At 43.5% G+C, this 16,625-nt stretch overlaps 29 non-coding genes across 29 annotated transcripts; 7 read left to right on the forward strand and 22 right to left on the reverse strand.

Annotated features, from left to right (window-relative positions):
* Nucleotides 1–255: 255 nt before the first annotated feature.
* On the reverse strand, nt 256–328 carry trnak-uuu. Its single transcript has one exon. It is a non-coding gene; the product is annotated as a tRNA-Lys (tRNA).
* Nucleotides 329–821: 493 nt separating this feature from the next.
* Nucleotides 822–894, reverse strand: trnak-uuu. The gene has a single exon. It is a non-coding gene; the product is annotated as a tRNA-Lys (tRNA).
* Nucleotides 895–1,387: 493 nt separating this feature from the next.
* Nucleotides 1,388–1,460, reverse strand: trnak-uuu. The gene has a single exon. It is a non-coding gene; the product is annotated as a tRNA-Lys (tRNA).
* Nucleotides 1,461–1,665: 205 nt separating this feature from the next.
* trnaw-cca lies at nt 1,666–1,737 on the forward strand. The gene has a single exon. It is a non-coding gene; the product is annotated as a tRNA-Trp (tRNA).
* Nucleotides 1,738–2,953: 1,216 nt separating this feature from the next.
* Nucleotides 2,954–3,026, reverse strand: trnak-uuu. The gene has a single exon. It is a non-coding gene; the product is annotated as a tRNA-Lys (tRNA).
* A 204-nt stretch (nt 3,027–3,230) lies between these two features.
* Nucleotides 3,231–3,302, forward strand: trnaw-cca. Its single transcript has one exon. It is a non-coding gene; the product is annotated as a tRNA-Trp (tRNA).
* Nucleotides 3,303–4,026: 724 nt separating this feature from the next.
* On the reverse strand, nt 4,027–4,099 carry trnak-uuu. Its single transcript has one exon. It is a non-coding gene; the product is annotated as a tRNA-Lys (tRNA).
* A 493-nt stretch (nt 4,100–4,592) lies between these two features.
* On the reverse strand, nt 4,593–4,665 carry trnak-uuu. Its single transcript has one exon. It is a non-coding gene; the product is annotated as a tRNA-Lys (tRNA).
* A 493-nt stretch (nt 4,666–5,158) lies between these two features.
* trnak-uuu lies at nt 5,159–5,231 on the reverse strand. The gene has a single exon. It is a non-coding gene; the product is annotated as a tRNA-Lys (tRNA).
* A 483-nt stretch (nt 5,232–5,714) lies between these two features.
* trnak-uuu lies at nt 5,715–5,787 on the reverse strand. The gene has a single exon. It is a non-coding gene; the product is annotated as a tRNA-Lys (tRNA).
* A 204-nt stretch (nt 5,788–5,991) lies between these two features.
* On the forward strand, nt 5,992–6,063 carry trnaw-cca. The gene has a single exon. It is a non-coding gene; the product is annotated as a tRNA-Trp (tRNA).
* A 724-nt stretch (nt 6,064–6,787) lies between these two features.
* On the reverse strand, nt 6,788–6,860 carry trnak-uuu. The gene has a single exon. It is a non-coding gene; the product is annotated as a tRNA-Lys (tRNA).
* Nucleotides 6,861–7,064: 204 nt separating this feature from the next.
* Nucleotides 7,065–7,136, forward strand: trnaw-cca. The gene has a single exon. It is a non-coding gene; the product is annotated as a tRNA-Trp (tRNA).
* Nucleotides 7,137–7,860: 724 nt separating this feature from the next.
* Nucleotides 7,861–7,933, reverse strand: trnak-uuu. Its single transcript has one exon. It is a non-coding gene; the product is annotated as a tRNA-Lys (tRNA).
* A 493-nt stretch (nt 7,934–8,426) lies between these two features.
* Nucleotides 8,427–8,499, reverse strand: trnak-uuu. The gene has a single exon. It is a non-coding gene; the product is annotated as a tRNA-Lys (tRNA).
* Nucleotides 8,500–8,992: 493 nt separating this feature from the next.
* Nucleotides 8,993–9,065, reverse strand: trnak-uuu. The gene has a single exon. It is a non-coding gene; the product is annotated as a tRNA-Lys (tRNA).
* A 493-nt stretch (nt 9,066–9,558) lies between these two features.
* On the reverse strand, nt 9,559–9,631 carry trnak-uuu. Its single transcript has one exon. It is a non-coding gene; the product is annotated as a tRNA-Lys (tRNA).
* A 204-nt stretch (nt 9,632–9,835) lies between these two features.
* trnaw-cca lies at nt 9,836–9,907 on the forward strand. The gene has a single exon. It is a non-coding gene; the product is annotated as a tRNA-Trp (tRNA).
* Nucleotides 9,908–10,631: 724 nt separating this feature from the next.
* Nucleotides 10,632–10,704, reverse strand: trnak-uuu. Its single transcript has one exon. It is a non-coding gene; the product is annotated as a tRNA-Lys (tRNA).
* Nucleotides 10,705–11,197: 493 nt separating this feature from the next.
* On the reverse strand, nt 11,198–11,270 carry trnak-uuu. The gene has a single exon. It is a non-coding gene; the product is annotated as a tRNA-Lys (tRNA).
* Nucleotides 11,271–11,763: 493 nt separating this feature from the next.
* Nucleotides 11,764–11,836, reverse strand: trnak-uuu. Its single transcript has one exon. It is a non-coding gene; the product is annotated as a tRNA-Lys (tRNA).
* A 493-nt stretch (nt 11,837–12,329) lies between these two features.
* Nucleotides 12,330–12,402, reverse strand: trnak-uuu. The gene has a single exon. It is a non-coding gene; the product is annotated as a tRNA-Lys (tRNA).
* A 604-nt stretch (nt 12,403–13,006) lies between these two features.
* Nucleotides 13,007–13,078, forward strand: trnaw-cca. The gene has a single exon. It is a non-coding gene; the product is annotated as a tRNA-Trp (tRNA).
* A 728-nt stretch (nt 13,079–13,806) lies between these two features.
* Nucleotides 13,807–13,879, reverse strand: trnak-uuu. Its single transcript has one exon. It is a non-coding gene; the product is annotated as a tRNA-Lys (tRNA).
* A 493-nt stretch (nt 13,880–14,372) lies between these two features.
* trnak-uuu lies at nt 14,373–14,445 on the reverse strand. The gene has a single exon. It is a non-coding gene; the product is annotated as a tRNA-Lys (tRNA).
* A 204-nt stretch (nt 14,446–14,649) lies between these two features.
* On the forward strand, nt 14,650–14,721 carry trnaw-cca. Its single transcript has one exon. It is a non-coding gene; the product is annotated as a tRNA-Trp (tRNA).
* Nucleotides 14,722–15,337: 616 nt separating this feature from the next.
* On the reverse strand, nt 15,338–15,410 carry trnak-uuu. The gene has a single exon. It is a non-coding gene; the product is annotated as a tRNA-Lys (tRNA).
* Nucleotides 15,411–15,903: 493 nt separating this feature from the next.
* trnak-uuu lies at nt 15,904–15,976 on the reverse strand. The gene has a single exon. It is a non-coding gene; the product is annotated as a tRNA-Lys (tRNA).
* Nucleotides 15,977–16,469: 493 nt separating this feature from the next.
* On the reverse strand, nt 16,470–16,542 carry trnak-uuu. The gene has a single exon. It is a non-coding gene; the product is annotated as a tRNA-Lys (tRNA).
* Nucleotides 16,543–16,625: the final 83 nt, after the last annotated feature.

Consider the following 16,625-nt stretch of genomic DNA (forward strand, 5'->3'; position numbering starts at 1 on the left):
TGCAGTTCCTATGGCTTCCACTAGATGTCAACAGTCTTTAGACATTGTTTCAGGCTTCTTTTCTGAAAAATTACGAAGAACGAGACCTTTCTGTCAATGTTTCTACAAACTTTATCGGTACTATGAGGATGTCTTCAGACTAAGCTGTTTTGGCTCTGTGAGTGTTTTGTCCTCAGGTCGAACATGTCATGGAAAGTCAAGGAAAATGCAAGTTCAGAAAGACAGCGTAGCGAAGAAAGGTGAACATTAAAGCATCGCCCAAACAGGGACTTGAACCCTGGACCCTCAGATTAAAAGTCTGATGCTCTACCGACTGAGCTATCCGGGCTCTGATTTTGCTTATTTTCATACACCTAACCCTCCGGGCTCTGCTTTTGCTTATTTTCATACACCTAACCTGCCGGGCAGAGGCACGTTCTGACGAGGGGGCATTGTCAGATGGTACATTTCCCCAGAGAACCAGGTTTTCATTCCAAATGATACAGTCAACTAAATCTGAACTAGGCATCATGCAGGAAGCATGCAGTGCTGGTTTGCGAGCGTGACCGAGTGCGCACCCTTCGTTGTTTTTCCTTTCTATTGAATACGCTATTGTCCGGTTGAAATATTATCAATTATTAAGACAATAGACAACCTGAGGATTCATTTTGACATTGTTTGACATGTTTCTACAAACTTTATCGGTACTATGAGGATGTCTTCAGACTAAGCTGTTTTGGCTCTGTGAGTGTTTTGTCCTCAGGTCGAACATGTCATGGAAAGTCAAGGAAAATGCAAGTTCAGAAAGACAGCGTAGTGAAGAAAGGTGAACATTAAAGCATCGCCCGAACAGGGACTTGAACCCTGGACCCTCAGATTAAAAGTCTGATGCTCTACCGACTGAGCTATCCGGGCTCTGATTTTGCTTATTTTCATACACCTAACCCTCCGGGCTCTGCTTTTGCTTATTTTCATACACCTAACATGCCGGGCAGAGGCACGTTCTGACGAGGGGGCATTGTCAGATGGTACATTTCCCCAGAGAACCAGGTTTTCATTCCAAATGATACAGTCAACTAAATCTGAACTAGGCATCATGCAGGAAGCATGCAGTGCTGGTTTGCGAGCGTGACCGAGTGCGCACCCTTCGTTGTTTTTCCTTTCTATTGAATACGCTATTGTCCGGTTGAAATATTATCAATTATTAAGACAATAGACAACCTGAGGATTCATTTTGACATTGTTTGACATGTTTCTACAAACTTTATCGGTACTATGAGGATGTCTTCAGACTAAGCTGTTTTGGCTCTGTGAGTGTTTTGTCCTCAGGTCGAACATGTCATGGAAAGTCAAGGAAAATGCAAGTTCAGAAAGACAGCGTAGTGAAGAAAGGTGAACATTAAAGCATCGCCCGAACAGGGACTTGAACCCTGGACCCTCAGATTAAAAGTCTGATGCTCTACCGACTGAGCTATCCGGGCTCTGATTTTGCTTATTTTCATACACCTAACCCTCCGGGCTCTGCTTTTGCTTATTTTCATACACCTAACCTGCCGGGCAGAGGCACGTTCTGACGAGGGGGCATTGTCAGATGGTACATTTCCCCAGAGAACCAGGTTTTCATTCCAAATGATACAGTCAACAAAATCTGAACTAGGCATCCCCTCCAAAAAACACATTGTACAAGACCTCGTGGTGCAAAGGTAGCGCGTCTGACTCCAGATCAGAAGGTTGCGTGTTCAAATCGCGTCGTGGTCAGGGATTTTATGTGTGCAATCTCTGCCTTCTTTACACAGCGAAGTCAATGAATCAGCACAATTCAGAAACCACCAAACCAATGCTGCTTAAAATTACAATTGTCTCTCACAGAAGCATGGCACATTGCAAATTCCTAAATAAGATGATGCTGTGTGATTGACAGACTTAAATCAGTCTTCGAACAGGGAGTTGAACTAATTTTGGGCTTGGGGGCAGTATTTCGGCATATGGATGAGAAGCGTGCCCTGTTACTCAGGCCCAGAAGCTCGGATATGCATATAATTGGTAGATGTGGATATAAAACACTCTAAAGTTTCCAAAACTGTTAAAATCCTGTCTGTGAGTATAACAGAACTAATACGGCAGGCGAAAACCTGAGGAAAATCATTCCAGGAAGTGCGATTTGTTTTTGATGTGGGTAGTTTTCAATTGAATGCTTATTGAGTTTCTAATGGGTTCGGACCCAGATTGCAGTTCCTATGGCTTCCACTAGATGTCAACAGTCTTTAGACATTGTTTCAGGCTTCTTTTCTGAAAAATTACAAAGAACGAGACCTTTCTGTCAATGTTTCTACAAACTTTATCGGTACTATGAGGATGTCTTCAGACTAAGCTGTTTTGGCTCTGTGAGTGTTTTGTCCTCAGGTCGAACATGTCATGGAAAGTCAAGGAAAATGCAAGTTCAGAAAGACAGCGTAGCGAAGAAAGGTGAACATTAAAGCATCGCCCGAACAGGGACTTGAACCCTGGACCCTCAGATTAAAAACTTTTGCTTATTTTCATACACCTAACCTGCCGGGCAGAGGCACGTTCTGACGAGGGGGCATTGTCAGATGGTACATTTCCCCAGAGAACCAGGTTTTCATTCCAAATGATACAGTCAACTAAATCTGAACTAGGCATCATGCAGGAAGCATGCAGTGCTGGTTTGCGAGCGTGACCGAGTGCGCACCCTTCGTTGTTTTTCCTTTCTATTGAATACGCTATTGTCCGGTTGAAATGTTATCAATTATTAAGACAATAGACAACCTGAGGATTCATTTTGACATTGTTTGACATGTTTCTACAAACTTTATCGGTACTATGAGGATGTCTTCAGACTAAGCTGTTTTGGCTCTGTGAGTGTTTTGTCCTCAGGTCGAACATGTCATGGAAAGTCAAGGAAAATGCAAGTTCAGAAAGACAGCGTAGTGAAGAAAGGTGAACATTAAAGCATCGCCCGAACAGGGACTTGAACCCTGGACCCTCAGATTAAAAGTCTGATGCTCTACCGACTGAGCTATCCGGGGTCTGATTTTGCTTATTTTCATACACCTAACCCTCCGGGCTCTGCTTTTGCTTATTTTCATACACCTAACCTGCCGGGCAGAGGCACGTTCTGACGAGGGGGCATTGTCAGATGGTACATTTCCCCAGAGAACCAGGTTTTCATTCCAAATGATACAGTCAACTAAATCTGAACTAGGCATCCCCTCCAAAAAAACATTGTACAAGACCTCGTGGCGCAAAGGTAGTGCGTCTGACTCCAGATCAGAAGGTTGCGTGTTCAAATCGCGTCGTGGTCAGGGATTTTATGTGTGCAATCTCTGCCTTCTTTACACAGCGAAGTCAATGAATCAGCACAATTCAGAAACCACCAAACCAATGCTGCTTAAAATTACAATTGTCTCTCACAGAAGCATGGCACACTGCAAATTCCTAAATAAGATGATGCTGTGTGATTGACAGACTTAAATCAGTCTTCGAACAGGGAGTTGAACTAATTTTTGGCTTGGGGGCAGTATTTCGGCATATGGATGAGAAGCGTGCCCTGTTACTCAGGCCCAGAAGCTCGGATATGCATATAATTGGTAGATGTGGATATAAAACACTCTAAAGTTTCCAAAACTGTTAAAATCCTGTCTGTGAGTATAACATAACTAATACGGCAGGCGAAAACCTGAGGAAAATCATTCCAGGAAGTGCGATTTGTTTTTGATGTGGGTAGTTTTCAATTGAATGCTTATTGAGTTTCTAATGGGTTCGGACCCAGATTGCAGTTCCTATGGCTTCCACTAGATGTCAACAGTCTTTAGACATTGTTTCAGGCTTCTTTTCTGAAAAATTACGATGAACGAGACCTTTCTGTCAATGTTTCTACAAACTTTATCGGTACTATGAGGATGTCTTCAGACTAAGCTGTTTTGGCTCTGTGAGTGTTTTGTCCTCAGGTCGAACATGTCATGGAAAGTCAAGGAAAATGCAAGTTCAGAAAGACAGCGTAGCGAAGAAAGGTGAACATTAAAGCATCGCCCGAACAGGGACTTGAACCCTGGACCCTCAGATTAAAAGTCTGATGCTCTACCGACTGAGCTATCCGGGCTCTGATTTTGCTTATTTTCATACACCTAACCCTCCGGGCTCTGCTTTTGCTTATTTTCATACACCTAACCTGCCGGGCAGAGGCACGTTCTGACGAGGGGGCATTGTCAGATGGTACATTTCCCCAGAGAACCAGGTTTTCATTCCAAATGATACAGTCAACTAAATCTGAACTAGGCATCATGCAGGAAGCATGCAGTGCTGGTTTGCGAGCGTGACCGAGTGCGCACCCTTCGTTGTTTTTCCTTTCTATTGAATACGCTATTGTCCGGTTGAAATATTATCAATTATTAAGACAATAGACAACCTGAGGACTCATTTTGACATTGTTTGACATGTTTCTACAAACTTTATCGGTACTATGAGGATGTCTTCAGACTAAGCTGTTTTGGCTCTGTGAGTGTTTTGTCCTCAGGTCGAACATGTCATGGAAAGTCAAGGAAAATGCAAGTTCAGAAAGACAGCGTAGCGAAGAAAGGTGAACATTAAAGCATTGCCCGAACAGGGACTTGAACCCTGGACCCTCAGATTAAAAGTCTGATGCTCTACCGACTGAGCTATCCGGGCTCTGATTTTGCTGATTTTCATACACCTAACCCTCCGGGCTCTGCTTTTGCTTATTTTCATACACCTAACCTGCCGGGCAGAGGCACGTTCTGACGAGGGGGCATTGTCAGATGGTACATTTCCCCAGAGAACCAGGTTTTCATTCCAAATGATACAGTCAACTAAATCTGAACTAGGCATCATGCAGGAAGCATGCAGTGCTGGTTTGCGAGCGTGACCGAGTGCGCACCCTTCGTTGTTTTTCCTTTCTATTGAATACGCTATTGTCCGGTTGAAATATTATCAATTATTAAGACAATAGACAACCTGAGGACTCATTTTGACATTGTTTGACATGTTTCTACAAACTTTATCGGTACTATGAGGATGTCTTCAGACTAAGCTGTTTTGGCTCTGTGAGTGTTTTGTCCTCAGGTCGAACATGTCATGGAAAGTCAAGGAAAATGCAAGTTCAGAAAGACAGCGTAGCGAAGAAAGGTGAACATTAAAGCATCGCCCGAACAGGGACTTGAACCCTGGACCCTCAGATTAAAAGTCTGATGCTCTACCGACTGAGCTATCCGGGCTCTGATTTTGCTTATTTTCATACACCTAACCCTCCGGGCTCTGCTTTTGCTTATTTTCATACACCTAACCTGCCGGGCAGAGGCACGTTCTGACGAGGGGGCATTGTCAGATGGTACATTTCCCCAGAGAACCAGGTTTTCATTCCAAATGATACAGTCAACTAAATCTGAACTAGGCATCATGCAGGAAGCATGCAGTGCTGGTTTGCGAGCGTGACCGAGTGCGCACCCTTCGTTGTTTTTCCTTTCTATTGAATACGCTATTGTCCGGTTGAAATGTTATCAATTATTAAGACAATAGACAACCTGAGGATTCATTTTGACATTGTTTGACATGTTTCTACAAACTTTATCGGTACTATGAGGATGTCTTCAGACTAAGCTGTTTTGGCTCTGTGAGTGTTTTGTCCTCAGGTCGAACATGTCATGGAAAATGCAAGTTCAGAAAGACAGCGTAGTGAAGAAAGGTGAACATTAAAGCATCGCCCGAACAGGGACTTGAACCCTGGACCCTCAGATTAAAAGTCTGATGCTCTACCGACTGAGCTATCCGGGCTCTGATTTTGCTTATTTTCATACACCTAACCCTCCGGGCTCTGCTTTTGCTTATTTTCATACACCTAACCTGCCGGGCAGAGGCACGTTCTGACGAGGGGGCATTGTCAGATGGTACATTTCCCCAGAGAACCAGGTTTTCATTCCAAATGATACAGTCAACTAAATCTGAACTAGGCATCCCCTCCAAAAAAACATTGTACAAGACCTCGTGGCGCAAAGGTAGCGCGTCTGACTCCAGATCAGAAGGTTGCGTGTTCAAATCGCGTCGTGGTCAGGGATTTTATGTGTGCAATCTCTGCCTTCTTTACACAGCGAAGTCAATGAATCAGCACAATTCAGAAACCACCAAACCAATGCTGCTTAAAATTACAATTGTCTCTCACAGAAGCATGGCACACTGCAAATTCCTAAATAAGATGATGCTGTGTGATTGACAGACTTAAATCAGTCTTCGAACAGGGAGTTGAACTAATTTTTGGCTTGGGGGCAGTATTTCGGCATATGGATGAGAAGCGTGCCCTGTTACTCAGGCCCAGAAGCTCGGATATGCATATAATTGGTAGATGTGGATATAAAACACTCTAAAGTTTCCAAAACTGTTAAAATCCTGTCTGTGAGTATAACATAACTAATACGGCAGGCGAAAACCTGAGGAAAATCATTCCAGGAAGTGCGATTTGTTTTTGATGTGGGTAGTTTTCAATTGAATGCTTATTGAGTTTCTAATGGGTTCGGACCCAGATTGCAGTTCCTATGGCTTCCACTAGATGTCAACAGTCTTTAGACATTGTTTCAGGCTTCTTTTCTGAAAAATTACGAAGAACGAGACCTTTCTGTCAATGTTTCTACAAACTTTATCGGTACTATGAGGATGTCTTCAGACTAAGCTGTTTTGGCTCTGTGAGTGTTTTGTCCTCAGGTCGAACATGTCATGGAAAGTCAAGGAAAATGCAAGTTCAGAAAGACAGCGTAGCGAAGAAAGGTGAACATTAAAGCATCGCCCGAACAGGGACTTGAACCCTGGACCCTCAGATTAAAAGTCTGATGCTCTACCGACTGAGCTATCCGGGCTCTGATTTTGCTTATTTTCATACACCTAACCCTCCGGGCTCTGCTTTTGCTTATTTTCATACACCTAACCTGCCGGGCAGAGGCACGTTCTGACGAGGGGGCATTGTCAGATGGTACATTTCCCCAGAGAACCAGGTTTTCATTCCAAATGATACAGTCAACTAAATCTGAACTAGGCATCCCCTCCAAAAAAACATTGTACAAGACCTCGTGGCGCAAAGGTAGCGCGTCTGACTCCAGATCAGAAGGTTGCGTGTTCAAATCGCGTCGTGGTCAGGGATTTTATGTGTGCAATCTCTGCCTTCTTTACACAGCGAAGTCAATGAATCAGCACAATTCAGAAACCACCAAACCAATGCTGCTTAAAATTACAATTGTCTCTCACAGAAGCATGGCACACTGCAAATTCCTAAATAAGATGATGCTGTGTGATTGACAGACTTAAATCAGTCTTCGAACAGGGAGTTGAACTAATTTTTGGCTTGGGGGCAGTATTTCGGCATATGGATGAGAAGCGTGCCCTGTTACTCAGGCCCAGAAGCTCGGATATGCATATAATTGGTAGATGTGGATATAAAACACTCTAAAGTTTCCAAAACTGTTAAAATCCTGTCTGTGAGTATAACATAACTAATACGGCAGGCGAAAACCTGAGGAAAATCATTCCAGGAAGTGCGATTTGTTTTTGATGTGGGTAGTTTTCAATTGAATGCTTATTGAGTTTCTAATGGGTTCGGACCCAGATTGCAGTTCCTATGGCTTCCACTAGATGTCAACAGTCTTTAGACATTGTTTCAGGCTTCTTTTCTGAAAAATTACGAAGAACGAGACCTTTCTGTCAATGTTTCTACAAACTTTATCGGTACTATGAGGATGTCTTCAGACTAAGCTGTTTTGGCTCTGTGAGTGTTTTGTCCTCAGGTCGAACATGTCATGGAAAGTCAAGGAAAATGCAAGTTCAGAAAGACAGCGTAGCGAAGAAAGGTGAACATTAAAGCATCGCCCGAACAGGGACTTGAACCCTGGACCCTCAGATTAAAAGTCTGATGCTCTACCGACTGAGCTATCCGGGCTCTGATTTTGCTTATTTTCATACACCTAACCCTCCGGGCTCTGCTTTTGCTTATTTTCATACACCTAACCTGCCGGGCAGAGGCACGTTCTGACGAGGGGGCATTGTCAGATGGTACATTTCCCCAGAGAACCAGGTTTTCATTCCAAATGATACAGTCAACTAAATCTGAACTAGGCATCATGCAGGAAGCATGCAGTGCTGGTTTGCGAGCGTGACCGAGTGCGCACCCTTCGTTGTTTTTCCTTTCTATTGAATACGCTATTGTCCGGTTGAAATATTATCAATTATTAAGACAATAGACAACCTGAGGACTCATTTTGACATTGTTTGACATGTTTCTACAAACTTTATCGGTACTATGAGGATGTCTTCAGACTAAGCTGTTTTGGCTCTGTGAGTGTTTTGTCCTCAGGTCGAACATGTCATGGAAAGTCAAGGAAAATGCAAGTTCAGAAAGACAGCGTAGCGAAGAAAGGTGAACATTAAAGCATTGCCCGAACAGGGACTTGAACCCTGGACCCTCAGATTAAAAGTCTGATGCTCTACCGACTGAGCTATCCGGGCTCTGATTTTGCTGATTTTCATACACCTAACCCTCCGGGCTCTGCTTTTGCTTATTTTCATACACCTAACCTGCCGGGCAGAGGCACGTTCTGACGAGGGGGCATTGTCAGATGGTACATTTCCCCAGAGAACCAGGTTTTCATTCCAAATGATACAGTCAACTAAATCTGAACTAGGCATCATGCAGGAAGCATGCAGTGCTGGTTTGCGAGCGTGACCGAGTGCGCACCCTTCGTTGTTTTTCCTTTCTATTGAATACGCTATTGTCCGGTTGAAATATTATCAATTATTAAGACAATAGACAACCTGAGGACTCATTTTGACATTGTTTGACATGTTTCTACAAACTTTATCGGTACTATGAGGATGTCTTCAGACTAAGCTGTTTTGGCTCTGTGAGTGTTTTGTCCTCAGGTCGAACATGTCATGGAAAGTCAAGGAAAATGCAAGTTCAGAAAGACAGCGTAGCGAAGAAAGGTGAACATTAAAGCATCGCCCGAACAGGGACTTGAACCCTGGACCCTCAGATTAAAAGTCTGATGCTCTACCGACTGAGCTATCCGGGCTCTGATTTTGCTTATTTTCATACACCTAACCCTCCGGGCTCTGCTTTTGCTTATTTTCATACACCTAACCTGCCGGGCAGAGGCACGTTCTGACGAGGGGGCATTGTCAGATGGTACATTTCCCCAGAGAACCAGGTTTTCATTCCAAATGATACAGTCAACTAAATCTGAACTAGGCATCATGCAGGAAGCATGCAGTGCTGGTTTGCGAGCGTGACCGAGTGCGCACCCTTCGTTGTTTTTCCTTTCTATTGAATACGCTATTGTCCGGTTGAAATGTTATCAATTATTAAGACAATAGACAACCTGAGGATTCATTTTGACATTGTTTGACATGTTTCTACAAACTTTATCGGTACTATGAGGATGTCTTCAGACTAAGCTGTTTTGGCTCTGTGAGTGTTTTGTCCTCAGGTCGAACATGTCATGGAAAGTCAAGGAAAATGCAAGTTCAGAAAGACAGCGTAGTGAAGAAAGGTGAACATTAAAGCATCGCCCGAACAGGGACTTGAACCCTGGACCCTCAGATTAAAAGTCTGATGCTCTACCGACTGAGCTATCCGGGCTCTGATTTTGCTTATTTTCATACACCTAACCCTCCGGGCTCTGCTTTTGCTTATTTTCATACACCTAACCTGCCGGGCAGAGGCACGTTCTGACGAGGGGGCATTGTCAGATGGTACATTTCCCCAGAGAACCAGGTTTTCATTCCAAATGATACAGTCAACTAAATCTGAACTAGGCATCCCCTCCAAAAAAACATTGTACAAGACCTCGTGGCGCAAAGGTAGCGCGTCTGACTCCAGATCAGAAGGTTGCGTGTTCAAATCGCGTCGTGGTCAGGGATTTTATGTGTGCAATCTCTGCCTTCTTTACACAGCGAAGTCAATGAATCAGCACAATTCAGAAACCACCAAACCAATGCTGCTTAAAATTACAATTGTCTCTCACAGAAGCATGGCACACTGCAAATTCCTAAATAAGATGATGCTGTGTGATTGACAGACTTAAATCAGTCTTCGAACAGGGAGTTGAACTAATTTTTGGCTTGGGGGCAGTATTTCGGCATATGGATGAGAAGCGTGCCCTGTTACTCAGGCCCAGAAGCTCGGATATGCATATAATTGGTAGATGTGGATATAAAACACTCTAAAGTTTCCAAAACTGTTAAAATCCTGTCTGTGAGTATAACATAACTAATACGGCAGGCGAAAACCTGAGGAAAATCATTCCAGGAAGTGCGATTTGTTTTTGATGTGGGTAGTTTTCAATTGAATGCTTATTGAGTTTCTAATGGGTTCGGACCCAGATTGCAGTTCCTATGGCTTCCACTAGATGTCAACAGTCTTTAGACATTGTTTCAGGCTTCTTTTCTGAAAAATTACGAAGAACGAGACCTTTCTGTCAATGTTTCTACAAACTTTATCGGTACTATGAGGATGTCTTCAGACTAAGCTGTTTTGGCTCTGTGAGTGTTTTGTCCTCAGGTCGAACATGTCATGGAAAGTCAAGGAAAATGCAAGTTCAGAAAGACAGCGTAGCGAAGAAAGGTGAACATTAAAGCATCGCCCGAACAGGGACTTGAACCCTGGACCCTCAGATTAAAAGTCTGATGCTCTACCGACTGAGCTATCCGGGCTCTGATTTTGCTTATTTTCATACACCTAACCCTCCGGGCTCTGCTTTTGCTTATTTTCATACACCTAACCTGCCGGGCAGAGGCACGTTCTGACGAGGGGGCATTGTCAGATGGTACATTTCCCCAGAGAACCAGGTTTTCATTCCAAATGATACAGTCAACTAAATCTGAACTAGGCATCATGCAGGAAGCATGCAGTGCTGGTTTGCGAGCGTGACCGAGTGCGCACCCTTCGTTGTTTTTCCTTTCTATTGAATACGCTATTGTCCGGTTGAAATATTATCAATTATTAAGACAATAGACAACCTGAGGACTCATTTTGACATTGTTTGACATGTTTCTACAAACTTTATCGGTACTATGAGGATGTCTTCAGACTAAGCTGTTTTGGCTCTGTGAGTGTTTTGTCCTCAGGTCGAACATGTCATGGAAAGTCAAGGAAAATGCAAGTTCAGAAAGACAGCGTAGCGAAGAAAGGTGAACATTAAAGCATCGCCCGAACAGGGACTTGAACCCTGGACCCTCAGATTAAAAGTCTGATGCTCTACCGACTGAGCTATCCGGGCTCTGATTTTGCTTATTTTCATACAACTAACCCTCCGGGCTCTGCTTTTGCTTATTTTCATACACCTAACCTGCCGGGCAGAGGCACGTTCTGACGAGGGGGCATTGTCAGATGGTACATTTCCCCAGAGAACCAGGTTTTCATTCCAAATGATACAGTCAACTAAATCTGAACTAGGCATCATGCAGGAAGCATGCAGTGCTGGTTTGCGAGCGTGACCGAGTGCGCACCCTTCGTTGTTTTTCCTTTCTATTGAATACGCTATTGTCCGGTTGAAATATTATCAATTATTAAGACAATAGACAACCTGAGGACTCATTTTGACATTGTTTGACATGTTTCTACAAACTTTATCGGTACTATGAGGATGTCTTCAGACTAAGCTGTTTTGGCTCTGTGAGTGTTTTGTCCTCAGGTCGAACATGTCATGGAAAGTCAAGGAAAATGCAAGTTCAGAAAGACAGCGTAGCGAAGAAAGGTGAACATTAAAGCATCGCCCGAACAGGGACTTGAACCCTGGACCCTCAGATTAAAAGTCTGATGCTCTACCGACTGAGCTATCCGGGCTCTGATTTTGCTTATTTTCATACAACTAACCCTCCGGGCTCTGCTTTTGCTTATTTTCATACACCTAACCTGCCGGGCAGAGGCACGTTCTGACGAGGGGGCATTGTCAGATGGTACATTTCCCCAGAGAACCAGGTTTTCATTCCAAATGATACAGTCAACTAAATCTGAACTAGGCATCATGCAGGAAGCATGCAGTGCTGGTTTGCGAGCGTGACCGAGTGCGCACCCTTCGTTGTTTTTCCTTTCTATTGAATACGCTATTGTCCGGTTGAAATATTATCAATTATTAAGACAATAGACAACCTGAGGACTCATTTTGACATTGTTTGACATGTTTCTACAAACTTTATCGGTACTATGAGGATGTCTTCAGACTAAGCTGTTTTGGCTCTGTGAGTGTTTTGTCCTCAGGTCGAACATGTCATGGAAAGTCAAGGAAAATGCAAGTTCAGAAAGACAGCGTAGCGAAGAAAGGTGAACATTAAAGCATCGCCCGAACAGGGACTTGAACCCTGGACCCTCAGATTAAAAGTCTGATGCTCTACCGACTGAGCTATCCGGGCTCTGATTTTGCTTATTTTCATACACCTAACCCTCCGGGCTCTGCTTTTGCTTATTTTCATACACCTAACCTGCCGGGCAGAGGCACGTTCTGACGAGGGGGCATTGTCAGATGGTACATTTCCCCAGAGAGCCAGGTTTTCATTCCAAATGATACAGTCAACTAAATCTGAACTAGGCATCATGCAGGAAGCATGCAGTGCTGGTTTGCGAGCGTGACCGAGTGCGCACCCTTCGTTGTTTTTCCTTTCTATTGAATACGCTATTGTCCGGTTGAAATATTATCAATTATTAAGACAATAGACAACCTGAGGATTCATTTTGACATTGTTTGACATGTTTCTACAAACTTTATCGGTACTATGAGGATGTCTTCAGACTAAGCTGTTTTGGCTCTGTGAGTGTTTTGTCCTCAGGTCGAACATGTCATGGAAAGTCAAGGAAAATGCAATTTTTCTTATGCTTATTTTCATACACCTAACCTGCCGGGCAGAGGCACGTTCTGACGAGGGGGCATTGTCAGATGGTACATTTCCCCAGAGAACCAGGTTTTCATTCCAAATGATACAGTCAACTAAATCTGAACTCCAAAAAAACGTTGTACAAGACCTCGTGGCGCAAAGGTAGCGCGTCTGACTCCAGATCAGAAGGTTGCGTGTTCAAATCGCGTCGTGGTCAGGGATTTTATGTGTGCAATCTTGTGTGCACTTCTTTACACAGCGAAGTCAATGAATCAGCACAATTCAGAAACCAACAAACCAATGCTGCTTAAAATTACAATTGTCTCTCACAGAAGCATGGCACACTGCAAATTCCTAAATAAGATGATGCTGTGTGATTGACAGACTTAAATCAGTCTTCGAACAGGGAGTTGAACTAATTTTTGGCTTGGGGGCAGTATTTCGGCATATGGATGAGAAGCGTGCCCTGTTACTCAGGCCCAGAAGCTCGGATATGCATATAATTGGTAGATGTGGATATAAAACACTCTAAAGTTTCCAAAACTGTTAAAATCCTGTCTGTGAGTATAACATAACTAATACGGCAGGCGAAAACCTGAGGAAAATCATTCCAGGAAGTGCGATTTGTTTTTGATGTGGGTAGTTTTCAATTGAATGCTTATTGAGTTTCTAATGGGTTCGGACCCAGATTGCAGTTCCTATGGCTTCCACTAGATGTCAACAGTCTTTAGACATTGTTTCAGGCTTCTTTTCTGAAAAATTACGAAGAACGAGACCTTTCTGTCAATGTTTCTACAAACTTTATCGGTACTATGAGGATGTCTTCAGACTAAGCTGTTTTGGCTCTGTGAGTGTTTTGTCCTCAGGTCGAACATGTCATGGAAAGTCAAGGAAAATGCAAGTTCAGAAAGACAGCGTAGCGAAGAAAGGTGAACATTAAAGCATCGCCCGAACAGGGACTTGAACCCTGGACCCTCAGATTAAAAGTCTGATGCTCTACCGACTGAGCTATCCGGGCTCTGATTTTGCTTATTTTCATACACCTAACCCTCCGGGCTCTGCTTTTGCTTATTTTCATACACCTAACCTGCCGGGCAGAGGCACGTTCTGACGAGGGGGCATTGTCAGATGGTACATTTCCCCAGAGAACCAGGTTTTCATTCCAAATGATACAGTCAACTAAATCTGAACTAGGCATCATGCAGGAAGCATGCAGTGCTGGTTTGCGAGCGTGACCGAGTGCGCACCCTTCGTTGTTTTTCCTTTCTATTGAATACGCTATTGTCCGGTTGAAATATTATCAATTATTAAGACAATAGACAACCTGAGGACTCATTTTGACATTGTTTGACATGTTTCTACAAACTTTATCGGTACTATGAGGATGTCTTCAGACTAAGCTGTTTTGGCTCTGTGAGTGTTTTGTCCTCAGGTCGAACATGTCATGGAAAGTCAAGGAAAATGCAAGTTCAGAAAGACAGCGTAGCGAAGAAAGGTGAACATTAAAGCATCGCCCGAACAGGGACTTGAACCCTGGACCCTCAGATTAAAAGTCTGATGCTCTACCGACTGAGCTATGCGGGCTCTGATTTTGCTTATTTTCAAACACCTAACCCTCCGGGCTCTGCTTTTGCTTATTTTCATACACCTAACCTGCCGGGCAGAGGCACGTTCTGACGAGGGGGCATTGTCAGATGGTACATTTCCCCAGAGAACCAGGTTTTCATTCCAAATGATACAGTCAACTAAATCTGAACTAGGCATCCCCTCCAAAAAAACATTGTACAAGACCTCGTGGCGCAAAGGTAGCGCGTCTGACTCCAGATCAGAAGGTTGCGTGTTCAAATCGCGTCGTGGTCAGGGATTTTATGTGTGCAATCTCTGCCTTCTTTACACAGCGAAGTCAATGAATCAGCACAATTCAGAAACCACCAAACCAATGCTGCTTAAAATTACAATTGTCTCTCACAGAAGCATGGCACACTGCAAATTCCTAAATAAGATGATGCTGTGTGATTGACAGACTTATAAATCTTATTGAGTTTCTAATGGGTTCGGACCCAGATTGCAGTTCCTATGGCTTCCACTATATGTCAACAGTCTTTAGACATTGTTTCAGGCTTCTTTTCTGAAAAATTACGAAGAACGAGACCTTTCTGTCAGTGCTTAGGAAGCATGCAGTGCTGGTTTGCGAGCGTGACCGAGTGCGCACCCTTCGTTGTTTTTCCTTTCTATTGAATACGCTATTGTCCGGTTGAAATATTATAAATTATTAAGACAATAGACAACCTGAGGATTCATTTTGACATTGTTTGACATGTTTCTACAAACTTTATCGGTACTATGAGGATGTCTTCAGACTAAGCTGTTTTGGCTCTGTGAGTGTTTTGTCCTCAGGTCGAACATGTCATGGAAAGTCAAGGAAAATGCAAGTTCAGAAAGACAGCGTAGTGAAGAAAGGTGAACATTAAAGCATCGCCCGAACAGGGACTTGAACCCTGGACCCTCAGATTAAAAGTCTGATGCTCTACCGACTGAGCTATCCGGGCTCTGATTTTGCTTATTTTCATACACCTAACCCTCCGGGCTCTGCTTTTGCTTATTTTCATACACCTAACATGCCGGGCAGAGGCACGTTCTGACGAGGGGGCATTGTCAGATGGTACATTTCCCCAGAGAACCAGGTTTTCATTCCAAATGATACAGTCAACTAAATCTGAACTAGGCATCATGCAGGAAGCATGCAGTGCTGGTTTGCGAGCGTGACCGAGTGCGCACCCTTCGTTGTTTTTCCTTTCTATTGAATACGCTATTGTCCGGTTGAAATATTATCAATTATTAAGACAATAGACAACCTGAGGATTCATTTTGACATTGTTTGACATGTTTCTACAAACTTTATCGGTACTATGAGGATGTCTTCAGACTAAGCTGTTTTGGCTCTGTGAGTGTTTTGTCCTCAGGTCGAACATGTCATGGAAAGTCAAGGAAAATGCAAGTTCAGAAAGACAGCGTAGTGAAGAAAGGTGAACATTAAAGCATCGCCCGAACAGGGACTTGAACCCTGGACCCTCAGATTAAAAGTCTGATGCTCTACCGACTGAGCTATCCGGGCTCTGATTTTGCTTATTTTCATACACCTAACCCTCCGGGCTCTGCTTTTGCTTATTTTCATACACCTAACATGCCGGGCAGAGGCACGTTCTGACGAGGGGGCATTGTCAGATGGTACATTTCCCCAGAGAACCAGGTTTTCATTCCAAATGATACAGTCAACTAAATCTGAACTAGGCATCATGCAGGAAGCATGCAGTGCTGGTTTGCGAGCGTGACCGAGTGCGCACCCTTCGTTGTTTTTCCTTTCTATTGAATACGCTATTGTCCGGTTGAAATATTATCAATTATTAAGACAATAGACAACCTGAGGATTCATTTTGACATTGTTTGACATGTTTCTACAAACTTTATCGGTACTATGAGGATGTCTTCAGACTAAGCTGTTTTGGCTCTGTGAGTGTTTTGTCCTCAGGTCGAACATGTCATGGAAAGTCAAGGAAAATGCAAGTTCAGAAAGACAGCGTAGTGAAGAAAGGTGAACATTAAAGCATCGCCCGAACAGGGACTTGAACCCTGGACCCTCAGATTAAAAGTCTGATGCTCTACCGACTGAGCTATCCGGGCTCTGATTTTGCTTATTTTCATACACCTAACCCTCCGGGCTCTGCTTTTGCTTATTTTCATACACCTAACCTGCCGGGCAGAGG

Source organism: Oncorhynchus mykiss, chromosome 16 (assembly GCF_013265735.2).
Source record: "Oncorhynchus mykiss isolate Arlee chromosome 16, USDA_OmykA_1.1, whole genome shotgun sequence".
NCBI lineage: Eukaryota > Metazoa > Chordata > Actinopteri > Salmoniformes > Salmonidae > Oncorhynchus > Oncorhynchus mykiss.